The sequence below is a fragment of the Platichthys flesus genome, chromosome 20 (assembly GCF_949316205.1).
Source record: "Platichthys flesus chromosome 20, fPlaFle2.1, whole genome shotgun sequence".
NCBI classification, from domain to species: domain Eukaryota; kingdom Metazoa; phylum Chordata; class Actinopteri; order Pleuronectiformes; family Pleuronectidae; genus Platichthys; species Platichthys flesus.
This window is the reverse complement of record NC_084964.1, coordinates 1584879-1596337: the sequence shown is the minus strand read 5'-3', so window position 1 is coordinate 1596337 and position 11459 is coordinate 1584879. Positions and strand designations below refer to the sequence as shown.

The window sequence follows — 11459 nt, the reverse complement described above, 5'->3', positions numbered from 1 at the left end:
TTAAGAGTCTCATGCTCTACCGAACTGAGCTAGCCTGGCATCTTCCTTATAACTTCCCATCACAATAGAAATGTTAGAATGCAAGAAATATGTTTCATGAGAAGTAAAACCCTCTTGTATTAAAACAACCTAGGTCTGAGATAATGATCAGATTACAGAATAAGTTTTACCTTTAATGTTTTCAGCACAAGTTCCGTGAACAAAAACACCCTGAACCATGTTGTCCAATTCTTTCGCAAGAAGACCAAACCAACGCTTGTCATTGGTTAGGGATTCAATCTCTTGCAGTTTTCCATTCTAGTTTAGCTATATAATCTAGACAAATTGATGGGTTTAATATATATAATATTCTGATCAGCCGTTGATGTTTGCTTGGTGTGTGTGAACTCTATGGAATGTATTTGCTCTTAAGTATCCTTTAATAAGGAGTCTTTTAAGCTAAGACTTTGATCTGCATGCTGGTGCTCAATTCCGAATCTCAAAAGCTCCATAGCCCAACGTGGGGCTCGAACCCACGACCCTGAGATTAAGAGTCTCATGCTCTACCGAACTGAGCTAGCCGGGCTTCTTCCTTATAACTTCCCATCACAATAGAAATGTTAGAATGCAAGAAATATGTTTCATGAGAAGTAAAACCTTCTTGTATGAAAACAACCTAGGTCTGAGATAATGATCAGATTACAGAATACATTTTACCTTTAATGTTTTTGAGCACAAGTTCCGTGAAGAAAAACAACCTGAACCATGTTGTCCAATTCTTTCGCAAGAAGACCAAACCAACGCTTGTCATTGGTTAGGGATTCAATCTCTTGCAGTTTTCCATTCTAGTTTAGCTATATAATCTAGACAAATTGATGGGTTTAATATATATATAACATTCTGATCAGCCGTTGATGTTTGCTTGGTGTGTGTGAACTCTATGGAATGTATTTGCTCTGAAGTATCCTTTAATAAGGAGTCTTTTAAGCTAAGACTTTGCTCTGCATGGTGGTGATCAATTCTGAATCTCAAAAGCTCCATAGCCCAACGTGGGGCTCGAAACCACGACCCTGAGATTAAGAGGCTCATGCTCTACCGAACTGAGCTAGCCGGGCTTCTTCCTTATGACTTCCCATCACAATAGAAATGTTAGAATGCAAGAAATATGTTTCATGACAAGTAAAACCCTCTTGTATGAAAACAACCTAGGTCTGAGATAATGATGAGATTACAGAATAAGTTTTACCTTTAATGTTTTCAGCACAAGTTCCGTGAACAAAAACACCCTGAACCATGTTGTCCAATTCTTTCGCAAGAAGACCAAACCAACGCTTGTCATTGGTTAGGGATTCAATCTCTTGCAGTTTTCCATTCTAGTTTAGCTATATAATCTAGACAAATTGATGGGTTTAATATGTATATAATATTCTGATCAGCCGTTGATGTTTGCTTGGTGTGTGTGAACTCTATGGAATGTATTTGCTCTGTAGTATCCTTTAATAAGGAGTCTTTTAAGCTAAGACTTTGATCTGCATGCTGGTGCTCAATTCCGAATCTCAAAAGCTCCATAGCCCAACGTGGGGCTCGAAACCGCGACCCTGAGATTAAGAGTCTCATGCTCTACCGAACTGAGCTAGCCTGGCATCTTCCTTATAACTTCCCATCACAATAGAAATGTTAGAATGCAAGAAATATGTTTTATGAGGAGTAAAACCGTCTTGTATGAAAACAACCTAGGTCTGAGATAATGATCAGATTACAGAATAAGTTTTAACTTTCATGTTTTCAGCACAAGTTCCGTGAACAAAAACCGCCTGAACCATGTTGTCCAATTCTTTCGCAAGAAGATCAAACACACGCTTGACATTGGTTAGGGATTCAATCTCTTGCAGTTTTCCATTCTAGTTTAGCTATATAATCTAGACAAATTGATGGGTTTAATATATATATAATATTCTGATCAGCCGTTGATGTTTGCTTGGTGTGTGTGAACTCTATGGAATGTATTTGCTCTGTAGTATCCTTTAATAAGGAGTCTTTTAAGCTAAGACTTTGATCTGCTTGCAGGTGCTCAATTCCGAATCTCAAAAGCTCCATAGCCGAACGTGGGGCTCGAAACCACGACCCTGAGATTAAGAGTCTCATGCTCTACCGAACTGAGCTAGCCTGGCATCTTCCTTATAACTTCCCATCACAATAGAAATGTTAGAATGCAAGAAATATGTTTCATGAGAAGTAAAACCCTCTTGTATGAAAACAACCTAGGTCTGAGATAATGATCAGATTACAGAATAAGTTTTACCTTTAATGTTTTCAGCACAAGTTCCGTGAACAAAAACACCCTGAACCATGTTGTCCAATTCTTTCGCAAGAAGACCAAACCAACGCTTGTCATTGGTTAGGGATTCAATCTCTTGCAGTTTTCCATTCTAGTTTAGCTATATAATCTAGACAAATTGATGGGTTTAATATATATATAATATTCTGATCAGCCGTTGATGTTTGCTTGGTGTGTGTGAACTCTATGGAATGTATTTGCTCTGAAGTATCCTTTAATAAGGAGTCTTTTAAGCTAAGACTTTGATCTGTATGCTGGTGCTCAATTCCTAATCTTAAAATCTCTGTAGCCCAATTTGGGGCTCGAACCCACAACCCTGAGATTAAGAGTGTCATGCTCTATCGAACTGAGCTGGCGCTTCTTCCAAATAACTTCCCATCATAATATAAATGTTAGAATGCAAGAAATATGTTTCATGAGAAGTAAAACCCTCTTGTATGAAAACAACCTAGATCTGAGATAATGATCAGATTACAGAATACATTTTACCTTTAATGTTTTTGAGCACAAGTTCCGTGAAGAAAAACAACCTGAACCATGTTGTCCAATTCTTTCGCAAGAAGACCAAACCAACGCTTGTCATTGGTTAGGGATTCAATCTCTTGCAGTTTTCCATTCTAGTTTAGCTATATAATCTAGACAAATTGATGGGTTTAATATATATATCATATTCTGATCAGCCGTTGATGTTTGCTTGGTGTGTGTGAACTCTATGGAATGTATTTGCTCTGTAGTATCCTTTAATAAGGAGTCTTTTAAGCTAAGACTTTGATCTGCTTGCTGGTGCTCAATTCCGAATCTCAAAAGCTCCATAGCCCAACGTGGGGCTCGAAACCACGACCCTGAGATTAAGAGTCTCATGCTCTACCGAACTGAGCTAGCCTGGCATCTTCCTTATAACTTCCCATCACAATAGAAATGTTAGAATGCAAGAAATATGTTTCATGAGAAGTAAAACCCTCTTGTATTAAAACAACCTAGGTCTGAGATAATGATCAGATTACAGAATAAGTTTTACCTTTAATGTTTTCAGCACAAGTTCCGTGAACAAAAACACCCTGAACCATGTTGTCCAATTCTTTCGCAAGAAGACCAAACCAACGCTTGTCATTGGTTAGGGATTCAATCTCTTGCAGTTTTCCATTCTAGTTTAGCTATATAATCTAGACAAATTGATGGGTTTAATATATATAATATTCTGATCAGCCGTTGATGTTTGCTTGGTGTGTGTGAACTCTATGGAATGTATTTGCTCTGAAGTATCCTTTAATAAGGAGTCTTTTAAGCTAAGACTTTGCTCTGCATGGTGGTGATCAATTCTGAATCTCAAAAGCTCCATAGCCCAACGTGGGGCTCGAAACCACGACCCTGAGATTAAGAGGCTCATGCTCTACCGAACTGAGCTAGCCGGGCTTCTTCCTTATGATTTCCCATCACAATAGAAATGTTAGAATGCAAGAAATATGTTTCATGACAAGTAAAACCCTCTTGTATGAAAACAACCTAGGTCTGAGATAATGATGAGATTACAGAATAAGTTTTACCTTTAATGTTTTCAGCACAAGTTCCGTGAACAAAAACACCCTGAACCATGTTGTCCAATTCTTTCGCAAGAAGACCAAACCAACGCTTGTCATTGGTTAGGGATTCAATCTCTTGCAGTTTTCCATTCTAGTTTAGCTATATAATCTAGACAAATTGATGGGTTTAATATGTATATAATATTCTGATCAGCCGTTGATGTTTGCTTGGTGTGTGTGAACTCTATGGAATGTATTTGCTCTGTAGTATCCTTTAATAAGGAGTCTTTTAAGCTAAGACTTTGATCTGCATGCTGGTGCTCAATTCCGAATCTCAAAAGCTCCATAGCCCAACGTGGGGCTCGAAACCGCGACCCTGAGATTAAGAGTCTCATGCTCTACCGAACTGAGCTAGCCTGGCATCTTCCTTATAACTTCCCATCACAATAGAAATGTTAGAATGCAAGAAATATGTTTTATGAGGAGTAAAACCGTCTTGTATGAAAACAACCTAGGTCTGAGATAATGATCAGATTACAGAATAAGTTTTAACTTTCATGTTTTCAGCACAAGTTCCGTGAACAAAAACCGCCTGAACCATGTTGTCCAATTCTTTCGCAAGAAGATCAAACACACGCTTGACATTGGTTAGGGATTCAATCTCTTGCAGTTTTCCATTCTAGTTTAGCTATATAATCTAGACAAATTGATGGGTTTAATATATATATAATATTCTGATCAGCCGTTGATGTTTGCTTGGTGTGTGTGAACTCTATGGAATGTATTTGCTCTGTAGTATCCTTTAATAAGGAGTCTTTTAAGCTAAGACTTTGATCTGCTTGCAGGTGCTCAATTCCGAATCTCAAAAGCTCCATAGCCGAACGTGGGGCTCGAAACCACGACCCTGAGATTAAGAGTCTCATGCTCTACCGAACTGAGCTAGCCTGGCATCTTCCTTATAACTTCCCATCACAATAGAAATGTTAGAATGCAAGAAATATGTTTCATGAGAAGTAAAACCCTCTTGTATGAAAACAACCTAGGTCTGAGATAATGATCAGATTACAGAATAAGTTTTACCTTTAATGTTTTCAGCACAAGTTCCGTGAACAAAAACACCCTGAACCATGTTGTCCAATTCTTTCGCAAGAAGACCAAACCAACGCTTGTCATTGGTTAGGGATTCAATCTCTTGCAGTTTTCCATTCTAGTTTAGCTATATAATCTAGACAAATTGATGGGTTTAATATATATATAATATTCTGATCAGCCGTTGATGTTTGCTTGGTGTGTGTGAACTCTATGGAATGTATTTGCTCTGAAGTATCCTTTAATAAGGAGTCTTTTAAGCTAAGACTTTGATCTGTATGCTGGTGCTCAATTCCTAATCTTAAAATCTCTGTAGCCCAATTTGGGGCTCGAACCCACAACCCTGAGATTAAGAGTGTCATGCTCTATCGAACTGAGCTGGCGCTTCTTCCAAATAACTTCCCATCATAATATAAATGTTAGAATGCAAGAAATATGTTTCATGAGAAGTAAAACCCTCTTGTATGAAAACAACCTAGATCTGAGATAATGATCAGATTACAGAATACATTTTACCTTTAATGTTTTTGAGCACAAGTTCCGTGAAGAAAAACAACCTGAACCATGTTGTCCAATTCTTTCGCAAGAAGACCAAACCAACGCTTGTCATTGGTTAGGGATTCAATCTCTTGCAGTTTTCCATTCTAGTTTAGCTATATAATCTAGACAAATTGATGGGTTTAATATATATATCATATTCTGATCAGCCGTTGATGTTTGCTTGGTGTGTGTGAACTCTATGGAATGTATTTGCTCTGTAGTATCCTTTAATAAGGAGTCTTTTAAGCTAAGACTTTGATCTGCTTGCTGGTGCTCAATTCCGAATCTCAAAAGCTCCATAGCCCAACGTGGGGCTCGAAACCACGACCCTGAGATTAAGAGTCTCATGCTCTACCGAACTGAGCTAGCCTGGCATCTTCCTTATAACTTCCCATCACAATAGAAATGTTAGAATGCAAGAAATATGTTTCATGAGAAGTAAAACCCTCTTGTATTAAAACAACCTAGGTCTGAGATAATGATCAGATTACAGAATAAGTTTTACCTTTAATGTTTTCAGCACAAGTTCCGTGAACAAAAACACCCTGAACCATGTTGTCCAATTCTTTCGCAAGAAGACCAAACCAACGCTTGTCATTGGTTAGGGATTCAATCTCTTGCAGTTTTCCATTCTAGTTTAGCTATATAATCTAGACAAATTGATGGGTTTAATATATATAATATTCTGATCAGCCGTTGATGTTTGCTTGGTGTGTGTGAACTCTATGGAATGTATTTGCTCTTAAGTATCCTTTAATAAGGAGTCTTTTAAGCTAAGACTTTGATCTGCATGCTGGTGCTCAATTCCGAATCTCAAAAGCTCCATAGCCCAACGTGGGGCTCGAACCCACGACCCTGAGATTAAGAGTCTCATGCTCTACCGAACTGAGCTAGCCGGGCTTCTTCCTTATAACTTCCCATCACAATAGAAATGTTAGAATGCAAGAAATATGTTTCATGAGAAGTAAAACCTTCTTGTATGAAAACAACCTAGGTCTGAGATAATGATCAGATTACAGAATACATTTTACCTTTAATGTTTTTGAGCACAAGTTCCGTGAAGAAAAACAACCTGAACCATGTTGTCCAATTCTTTCGCAAGAAGACCAAACCAACGCTTGTCATTGGTTAGGGATTCAATCTCTTGCAGTTTTCCATTCTAGTTTAGCTATATAATCTAGACAAATTGATGGGTTTAATATATATACAATATTCTGATCAGCCGTTGATGTTTGCTTGGTGTGTGTGAACTCTATGGAATGTATTTGCTCTGAAGTATCCTTTAATAAGGAGTCTTTTAAGCTAAGACTTTGATCTGCATGCTGGTGCTCAATTCCGAATCTCAAAAGCTCCATAGCCCAACGTGGGGCTCGAAACCACGACCCTGAGATTAAGAGTCTCATGCTCTCCCGAACTGAGCTAGCCGGGCTTCTTCCTTATAACTTCCCATCACAATAGAAATGTTAGAATGCAAGAAATATGTTTCATGAGAAGTAAAACCTTCTTGTATGAAAACAACCTAGGTCTGAGATAATGATCAGATTACAGAATACATTTTACCTTTAATGTTTTTGAGCACAAGTTCCGTGAAGAAAAACAACCTGAACCATGTTGTCCAATTATTTCGCAAGAAGATCAAACCAACGCTTGTCATTGGTTAGGGATTCAATCTCTTGCAGTTTTCCATTCTAGTTAGGCTAGATAATCTAGACAAATTGATGGGTTCAATATATATATAATTTTCTGATCAGACGTTGATGTTTGCTTGGTGTGTGTGAACTCTATGGAATGTATTTGCTCTGAAGTATCCTTTAATAAGGAGTCTTTTAAGCTAAGACTTTCATCTGCATGCTGGTGCTCAATTCCTAACCTTAAAATCTCCATAGCCCAACGTGGGGCTCGAACCCACGAGCCTGAGATTAAGAGTGTCATGCTCTATCGAACTGAGCTGGCGCTTCTTCCAAATAACTTCCCATCATAATAGAAATGTTAGAATGTAAGAAATATGTTTCATGAGAAGTAAAACCCTCTTGTATGAAAACAACCTAGGTCTGAGTTAATGATCAGTTTACAGAATAAATTTTACCTTTAATATTTTTGAGCACAAGTTACGTGAACAAAAACAACCTGAACCATGTTGTCCAATTATTTCGCAAGAAGATCAAACCAACGCTTGTCAATGGTTAGGGATTCAATCTCTTGCAGTTTTCCATTCTAGTTAGGCTAGATAATCTAGACAAATTGATGGGTTCAATGTATATATAATATTCTGATCGGCCGTTGATGTTTGCTTGGTGTGTGTGAACTCTATGGAATGTATTTGCTATGAAGTATCCTTTAATATGGAGTCTTTTAAGCTAAGACTTTGATCTGCATGCTGGTGCTCAATTCCGAATGTCAAAAGCTCCATAGCCCAACGTGGGGCTCGAAACCACGACCCTGAGATTAAGAGTCTTATGCTCTACCGAAATGAGCTGGCCGGGCTTCTTCCTCATAACTTCCCATCACAATAGAAATGTTAGAATGCAAGAAATATGTTTCATGAGAAGTAAAACCCTCTTGTATGAAAACAACCTAGGTCTGAGATAATGATGAGATTACAGAATAAGTTTTACCTTTAATGTTTTCAGCACAAGTTCCGTGAACAAAAACAACCTGAACCATGTTGTCCAATTCTTTCGCAAGAAGACCAAACCAACGCTTGTCATTGGTTAGGGATTCAATCTCTTGCAGTTTTCCATTCTAGTTTAGCTATATAATCTAGACAAATTGATGGGTTTAATATATATATAATATTCTGATCAGCCGTTGATGTTTGCTTGGTGTGTGTGAACTCTATGGAATGTATTTGCTCTGAAGTATCCTTTAATAAGGAGTCTTTTAAGCTAAGACTTTGCTCTGCATGCTGGTGCTCAATTCCGAATCTCAAAAGCTCCATAGCCCAACGTGGGGCTCGAAACCACGACCCTGAGATTAAGAGTCTCATGCTCTACCGAACTGAGCTAGCCGGGCTTCTTCCTTATAACTTCACATCACAATAGAAATGTTAGAATGCAAGAAATATGTTTCATGAGAAGTAAAACCCTCTTGTATGAAAACAACCTAGGTCTGAGATAATAATCAGATTACAGAATACATTTCACTTTTAATGTTTTTGAGCACAAGTTCCGTGAACAAAAACACCCTGAACCATGTTGTCCAATTCTTTCGCAAGAAGACCAAACCAACGCTTGTCATTGGTTAGGGATTCAATCTCTTGCAGTTTTTCATTCTAGTTTAGCTATATAATCTAGACAAATTGATGGGTTTAATATATATATAATATTCTGATCAGCCGTTGATGTTTGCTTGGTGTGTGTGAACTCTATGGAATGTATTTGCTCTGAAGTATCCTTTAATAAGGAGTCTTTTAAGCTAAGACTTCGATCTGCATGCTGGTGCTCAATTCCGAATCTCAAAAGCTCCATAGCCCAACGTGGGGCTCGAAACCACGACTCTGAGATTAAGAGTCTCATGCTCTACCAAACTGAGCTAGCCGGGCTTCTTCCTTATAACTTCACATCACAATAGAAATGTTAGAATGCAAGAAATATGTTTCATGAGAAGTAAAACCCTCTTGTATGAAAACAACCTAGGTCTGAGATAATGATCAGTTTACAGAATAAGTTTTACCTTTAATATTTTTGAGCACAAGTTACGTGAACAAAAACACCCTGAACCATGTTGTCCAATTCTTTCGCAAGAAGACCAAACCAACGCTTGTCATTGGTTAGGGATTCAATCTCTTGCAGTTTTCCATTCTAGCTTAGCTATATAATCTAGACAAATTGATGGGTTTAATATATATATAATATTCTGATCAGCCGTTGATGTTTGCTAGGTGTGTGTGAACTCTATGGAATGTATTTGCTCTGAAGTATCCTTTAATAAGGAGTCTTTTAAGCTAAGACTTTGATCTGCATCCTGGTGCTCAATTCCGAATCTCAAAAGCTCCATAGCCCAACGTGGGGCTCATCCCACGACCCTGAGATTAAGAGTCTCATGCTCTACCGAATTGAGCTAGCCGGGCTTCTTCCTTATGACTTCCCATCACAATAGAAATGTTAGAATGCAAGAAATATGTTTCATGAGAAGTAAAACCCTCTTGTATGAAAACAACCTAGGTCTGAGGTAATGATCAGTTTACAGAATACATTTTACCTTTAATGTTTTTTAGCACAAGTTCCGTGAACAAAAACAACCTGAACCATGTTGTCCAATTATTTCGCAAGAAGATCAAACCAACGCTTGTCATTGGTTAGGGATTCAATCTCTTGCAGTTTTCCATTCTAGTTAGGCTAGATAATCTAGACAAATTGATGGGTTCAATATATATATAATTTACTGATCAGACGTTGATGTTTGCTTAGTGTGTGTGAACTCTATGGAAGGTATTTGCTCTGAAGTATCCTTTAATAAGGAGTCTTTTGAGCTAAGACTTTCATCTGCATGCTGGTGCTCAATTCCTAACCTTAAAATCTCCATAGCCCAACGTGGGGCTCGAACCCACGACCCTGAGATTAAGAGTGTCATGCTCTATCGAACTGAGCTGGCGCTTCTTCCAAATAACTTCCCATCATAATAGAAATGTTAGAATGCAAGAAATATGTTTCATGAGAAGTAAAACCCTCTTGTATGAAAACAAACTAGGTCTGAGGTAATGATCAGTTTACAGAATAAGTTTTACCTTTAATATTTTTGAGTACAAGTTACGTGAACAAAAACAACCTGAACCATGTTGTCCAATTATTTCGCAAGAAGATCAAACCAACGCTTGTCATTGGTTAGGGATTCAATCTCTTGCAGTTTTCCATTCTAGTTAGGCTAGATAATCTAGACAAATTGCTGGGTTCAATATATATATAATTTACTGATCAGACGTTGATGTTTGCTTGGTGTGTGTGAACTCTATGGAATGTATTTGCTCTGAAGTATCCTTTAATAAGGAGTCTTTTAAGCTAAGACTTTCATCTGCATGCTGGTGCTCAATTCCTAACCTTAAAATCTCCATAGCCCAACGTGGGGCTCGACCCACGACCCTGAGATTAAGAGTGTCATGCTCTATCGAACTGAGCTGGCGCTTCTCCCAAATATTTTCCCATCATAATAGAAATGTTAGAATGCAAGAAATATGTTTCATGAGAAGTAAAACCCTCTTGTATGAAAACAACCTAGGTCTGAGATAATGATGAGATTACCGAATAAGTTTTACCTATAATATTTTTGAGCACAAGTTACGTAAACAAAAACCGCTTGAACCATGTTGTCCAATCCTTTCGCAAGAAGATCATTGGTTAGGGATTCAATCTCTTGCAGTTTTCCATTCTAGTTAAGCTAGATAATCTAGACAAATTGATGGGTTCAATATATATATAATTTTCTGATCAGACGTTGATGTTTGCTTGGTGTGTGTGAACTCTATGGAATGTATTTGCTCTGAAGTATCCTTTAATAAGGCGTATTTTAAGATAAGACTTTGATCTGGTGCTCAATTCCTAACCTTAAAATCTCCATAGCCAACGTGGGGCTAGAACCCACGACCCTGAGATTAAGAGTGTCATGCTCTACCGAACTGAGCTAGCCTGGCATCTTCCTTATAACTTCCCATCACAATAGAAATGTTAGAATGCAAGAAATATGTTTTATGAGGAGTAAAACCGTCTTGTATGAAAACAACCTAGGTCTGAGATAATGATCAGATTACAGAATAAGTTTTAACTTTCATGTTTTCAGCACAAGTTCCGTGAACAAAAACCGCCTGAACCATGTTGTCCAATTCTTTCGCAAGAAGATCAAACAAACGCTTGACATTGGTTAAGGATTCAATCTCTTGCAGTTTTCCATTCTAGTTTAGCTATATAATCTAGACAAATTGATGGGTTTAATATATATATAATATTCTGATCAGCCGTTGATGTTTGCTTGGTGTGTGTGAACTCTATGGAATGTATTTG

The 11459-nt window shown here is 37.8% G+C and overlaps 2 non-coding genes across 2 annotated transcripts; both read right to left on the bottom strand.

Moving 5' to 3' along the window:
- Positions 1-491: 491 nt before the first annotated feature.
- On the bottom strand, positions 492-565 carry trnak-cuu (transfer RNA lysine (anticodon CUU)). Its single transcript has one exon. It is a non-coding gene; the product is annotated as a tRNA-Lys (tRNA).
- Positions 566-6292: 5727 nt separating this feature from the next.
- Positions 6293-6366, bottom strand: trnak-cuu (transfer RNA lysine (anticodon CUU)). Its single transcript has one exon. It is a non-coding gene; the product is annotated as a tRNA-Lys (tRNA).
- Between the last annotated feature and the right edge of the window lie 5093 nt (positions 6367-11459).